General features: G+C 37.7%; 1 protein-coding gene across 12 annotated transcripts in view; it reads left to right on the top strand.

Moving 5' to 3' along the window:
* Nucleotides 1-6,165, top strand: part of USP25 (ubiquitin specific peptidase 25) — a 412,805-nt gene that overhangs the window by 305,827 nt on the left and 100,813 nt on the right. The gene's annotated exons all lie outside the window — the stretch shown is intronic.

Below are 6,165 nucleotides of genomic sequence, written 5' to 3'. Positions count from 1 at the left end.
CAGATAAGTCATTTTTAATGGACCTTGAAAGGAGGAGGTTATGCTAACTGAGAAACGTGTCGTATTCTTTCTAGTCTTTGCTAGACTGTTGAAGTAAAAACATCTGGTACCTGGTTAGAGCTAGAATAAAAATGAAGCACTCTGTGCAAGAGCTGGACCAAGTCCAAAGATATTACCAGCATTTGGTGTCCATTGGCTTTGGAGCATCTTGAGGAGAAGCCCCATAGTTTAAGTCTTCTTTGCAAAAGTGTATAGCTAAATTAAAACCAGCCATCACTCTTTGCTTCTCTGCCAAATGGCCCGAAAGCAAACAAAACTATAATAGCACGGCATATAACCAGACAGATCTTGCCCTTATCATGTGTTGATACCCTTTTTTTCTCACTCTGTTAAAAGTCAGAATGTTGGAACTTATTACAGTAGTAGACCTGTTGAAAATGTTGCATCTTCAGGATGTCATCATGTTCTATTGGCTATACTAGAGGCTGTTTTACATATAATTATAGCATTGATAAATCAATGGGCAAATATGCTCATAGACACTAATAGTTTTTTTTACTATTACAAGGAATGAGATTCAGAAGCATGGTTGATAGCTTTATTTATTTATTTATTTATTTTTGGACTTATATACCGCCCCATAGTGCTACAAGCACTCTCCGGGCGGTTTACAATTTCATTATACAGGCTACACATTGCCACCCCAGCAAGCTGGGTACTCATTTTACCGACCTCGGAAGGATGGAAGGCTGAGTCAACCTTGAGCCGGCTACCTGGGATTTGAACCCCAGGTCGTGAGCACAGTTTTAGCTGCAGTACAGCGTTTTAACCACTACGCCACGAGGCTTGCTAATGTGATCTGTTATAACTGTAATGATTCACAACATATTTCTAAAGAGATTGGCAGGATGAAAATATTTTAAATAAATGAAATAAATAAAAACCTGAATTTTAACTTTTAGAAGTTTATTAGTCTACAAGTTTTGAATAAAGAGTCATGAACTTAGTTGTGTTACGAACAAAATAGACAGTCATGATAATCAAAGATTTTCCTATGCATTTGAAAATTAGCTCATTAAAGTTCAATAAAATAGAGAACAAAAATGTGCCACATGCCAAGTGCAAGTGCAGAGCTCAATTTACAGTAGCTAGCCAAGCTTCAGAAAAGCTCTGAAGGTTAGAAACAATTTTTTCTTGCTGCACTTCCAAACACAAAGAATACCATTGTTTACTTTACATGTGGCATCCATTTGCTTTTATATTAAGTTGAAGCGACTGCCATCTAGTGGGAAAAAGAGAATTAAATCTATGCAGCTGAAATCTCAGCAGTAAAACCTCAGTGATATACTGCATATTACCTGACTAAATTTGAAAGAACTGTGATTGTGTCTTAATGGCTGTATGCAGTCTGCTTACATATTTACTAGTTTGTCTTCCAAAAGCTTCTGTGGTGCAACTGGTATGACTACACTTCCCAGGAGCCCGAGGGAAGAGAAAGTAGAAGCCAGTGTTTGAAACTACCTTTCAGGCACAGAAATGCTGTTGAAAGGCAGAAAGGGGATTTCCTTAGAAAATAATGGAGTGAAAAGAGATGAGAAAGTGAAAGTCAGAGGTTTATGGGAGACATTAAGAGAATGAAGTTTCATTTTTAATCCTACCTAGTGTGTTGCCCTTGTTAGCTTGAGGCTACGAAAAGCAACTTGTATAGTTACAGTTGTATGGAGTCCTTGCCCTGCATTACATAATCTACAGGTCTCTTTATATATACTTCATACAAACTATTTTAACTGAAAGATCTGAAGCCAGAATATACTTCCTATTATTTGTAGTGTTGTTGGACAGTGGATCTTGTTTTTTAAAAAAGTTTAGGGTTGACCTTATACATACTTACTCTGAAGTAAGTTTGGTAGGACTTACTCATACGTAGAAGTCATGTCTTTTTTGTGTAGGTAATAAAAGTGAGAAGCTAGGTGGACGTGTTGGAGTCATGTTTCAGAGGATGTCGAGCTCATCATAATTATGGTGGTGTTATAATGTGAGAGGCTATAACTCAATGGTAAAGCATATCTTGTTTAACAGTCAGTTTATGACAAGATGAATGATCGGACATGCTATGACATTGTCTCCTACAGCCTGTACCAATGACATTCTGCTAACAACAGACTTGTGGTGCTGGCTGTTGCTGATTTTCATAGTCAGTGCAGAGGTGGTATAAAGTGCAGTTGATTGTGCAAGCAGTTGTACTACTGCTTGCACAATTACTTGTGCACCCTCTTGTGCAACTGCTTCCCCATCCAGTTGCACAATGATGTAATTGAGTGCAAGAGCATCACTAGGAATTGTCCCTCCAACTACATTCTGTTGGATTTAAACCAGTAGTCATTAGTAATTAATGATTATGTCCCACTGATTTCAACTCAATATGACCTTTTCCAGATTTTTCTAGGCATAAAATACTCAGAAGTGGTTTACTATTCCATTCTTCAGGATACTCTCTGGGGCTGTGCAGCTTGCCCAAGGCCACACAGGCTGGCTCTTCTCCCAGCAGGCATAGTGAGGAATCAAACTTCCAACCTGTCACTCTACAGCCAGATATCTAGCTCATTGAGCTATCCAGCCAGCTAATATTCATAAAATGTTATTCACATTGTAAATTACATAATTAATTAATTTTATTTCAATCTGAATATTAAGATTCTGATAGACTGGTAAACTAGAGTTGGACTTTGTGTGATCAGAGACAATATTGAAGTATTCATTACAAATCCTATTACAGTGGAGTCACGTGGTGGACATATATAGTGGTATGTTCTACTGAATGTCATATGAAGAGCTCAACATGTAAACAAGCAGTTACATATACTTGAAAAAACACTTTGCAGTTCCACAGTGTTACAATTGTATTGCAGGAAGTTATTTCCATCTGATCATATATTAGATTCTTTTAGGAGAAACCATTCAATTAAAAATACAAAGATTTAAGTGGTTGTCCTAGAGAATACAATTTCTAGAGTAAACCTTTATGGGGCAGCTCAAGAAACTAGTTTACAAATTAGCTGACTGAACTGGTAATTGCCAGCTGCTCCTGTGTAGACAGCAGGACCTCCTTTCAAATGAAGTGTGATAAATGCATTTTTTTAGAAATTAAGCAAGATTAATGGGAAAGGAGAATTACTTAAGTATTCCCCATCCAAGCCATTTTCAGGTGACCCAAAAATGTATGTTCCAAATTCCATCCAAATATCATCCGCCTGAAAGTGAATGTCATACAATTGGCCAAAAGTCTTAAACTGGCTCAATTTGTCATCTAACTATATTGACTTTAAAATAATTAAGGACAATAGGATGAATAGCTTTATTTGGGATTTGTTTGTCTAGAAAAGCCATATGGCTATAAAGTTTATATTTAAATCATCTGAGCCTTTTAATACCGTATTTGCCGGCGTACACGATGACTTTTTGGCCCTGAAAAACATGCCTCCAAGTGGGGGGGGGGGTCGTCTTATACGCCGGGTGCATGTCTAGCAAACCCTCCCTCTCTCCCAGCGAAGTCACTTACCTGGTAGTAAGACCCAATAGAGCCCGGCTCCTAGCCTGGGAACAGCCTGACTCTAGTGCCAAACAGCTGACTGTCAGAACAGCAGAGAGGCGGCAGCCATTTTGAGATGAGGCCACATGGCTGCTGCCTCTCCAAAATGGTTGCCGCCTCTCCAAAATGGCTGCTGCCTCTGAAAAGGAACCACAAGAGGCAAAAGGAACTCTCCCCATGATGCAGCCAAAGCAGAATCACACATGCGGAAGAGGGGGTAGTTTTATACAGCAAGTATATAACAAACTCTACATTCTGAGTGGGAATGTTTGGGGGGGGCCGTCTTATACTCCCAGTCGCCTTATACACCGGCAAATACGGTAACTCAAAGATTATTTGTTCTGGAAGAAATATAAATATATCTAGCCATTTTATAGTTCATTCATCACTGTTCCCAATTTATGCCACAGTATCTAAAGAGGCCACCCAACAAATAGCTTCAGAAAGGTATATACATACATTCTTTTTACTTTTAACAAAAATGAAACAAAATGAACAGAATGCATAGTCCAAATATGATTATAATGGCTGGAATTCTATTGGCAATCAGCACGTGTCAATGGAACTATGTTAAGTGGTAAATTGTTGCTAATTAACAAATGTCAGGCTACTTCTTGCTAGTGTGCCTATTGTGTCTATCCAGCCCAGAGTGTGATCAGCACCTCATTTAGTAGCAGCAATTCACCATCATAGTTTATGCTATGTTCCTTTGGCATGCTTAAATTATCAAGATGATTCTGGCCAATATTTTTGAATTTATAGTGTGCCATTTGTTACTATTTTACATTTTTACAATTTCACTTTATTCTCTTTCACATTAATATGTTATATTTAGTGTATTGCATATGTGTATTCTACTAAACATTGACTGAAATCCTGTTGCACAACATATGCCTCTGAAAGTGTGATGATGTTATTGGCAGGGCATGATTTCAGTAAAAACGCCTACTTGTGCCCCACAGCTTTTTGGAATCCTTTGTAATTCCTTTCATTGCATGGGAGTTGTGTGAGCAATGGGATAGAAGGTGGAATTTTTTATTTACCAGATGTCTCCCCCTGCCTGTTATGTCATCTGGTGGCAGTGATTTTTCATAATTATAGTCTTCCTTCTTTTGCCCCATGGTTCTGAAAGCTTCCACACGACAAAAGAGATTACATTGGATTCATAACAGCTGTGCAGCAGAGGTAGAAGACTGTTAATTACCAAAATGGCCAGTGATGTAGCAATGGGATAGAATGAGAAAATGTTGATTTGCTCCAGGTCCAAAACTCCCTCAGCCCAGTGACACAATCAGAGTGCTGGCACAAGGTTAAGCTAGAACAAGGATGATCCAGTAATTTCCAACATCAGAAAAATCTGATCAGCTGGATAAGTGGAAGGAAAAAGGGAAGATTAATAAATTGCCAAAATAATAAAGCTAATGTCTTGCTATTGTCCAAGATATAAGGAAGAATTTACAAGAAAGAGAATAATTTGTTTGAGAGAAGAAAGGAAAATTGTGTTAATTTGAGGGAAGTGATGAACACAGAATAATCTTTGGAACAAGAAATAGAATTAGAGAATAAAGTGAAACTAACAGTTTTTGCTCTTTCAAAAATTTCCAGATATGGACTAGTTTGTGATTCAAACATGATTTGAACCATTACCAAAAATACATTTGCAACAGAGACTTGTTTAATTGAAAAAGTTAATAGGAGGAAAATCAGTCTTGCAAATGTGTTTTATATTTCCAAACCACATTTCCTCTTTACTTTTCCTCATGGGCACTTTGAAGGTGTATAAAATGGCATGGCTGCTTAATGACTTTTAATGTTGTTGTTTTTAAAATCTAAGATGTAAATACAAAATGTATGTATCATGCACACAATATTATGAAATATCAATTAATTTAAAAATAGTATAAAGTTTTCATGAAATATTGTCTATTGTCTGTAATATTTATTATAATATTTATGAAATATCAGCTATTTGCAATATTCTAAATAGTGTTGTTTCTTACTGTGCCGGAAAGATTGCTGGCAGACATAATAGGGCACTTTTTGTTTTATACCATCAAGTTAGAACCAATTTATGATTACCCTATTAGGGCTTTCAAGATAAATGAGATATGATGACCCTATTAGGGATTTCAAGATAAATGAGATATTTGAGGAGTGGTTCTACCAGTCCCCCCCCCAGTGATTTTTCCATGTCTCAGCAGGGATTTGAACCCAGGCTCACCTCAGTCCCAGTCTGTCACTTCACACTACACTGGCTATCCATTAGGACACTAACAGTAAGTCAGTAACACAGAGTAGGTTAACAACATCCTTCACACTGCCCTCATGGATACAGGAGTATGCCTGCCTGTCCTCCTTCCTTCCTTTTACAGTGGTGCCCCGCTTGACGATTACCTCGTTAGATGAGGAAATCGCTTAACGATGAGTATTTTGTGATCACTATAGCGATCGCAAAGCCATGTTTTAATAGGAAAACATCACTTGACGATAATCGGTTCCCTGCTTTGGGAACCGATTTTTCACTTTACGATGAACAAAACAGCTGATCATTGGGTTTCAAAATGGCCACCCGCTGT

The sequence above is a fragment of the Pogona vitticeps genome, chromosome 3 (genome assembly GCF_051106095.1).
Source record: "Pogona vitticeps strain Pit_001003342236 chromosome 3, PviZW2.1, whole genome shotgun sequence".
In the NCBI taxonomy this organism is placed as follows: domain Eukaryota; kingdom Metazoa; phylum Chordata; class Lepidosauria; order Squamata; family Agamidae; genus Pogona; species Pogona vitticeps.
This window is presented reverse-complemented; position numbering and strand designations above follow the sequence as displayed.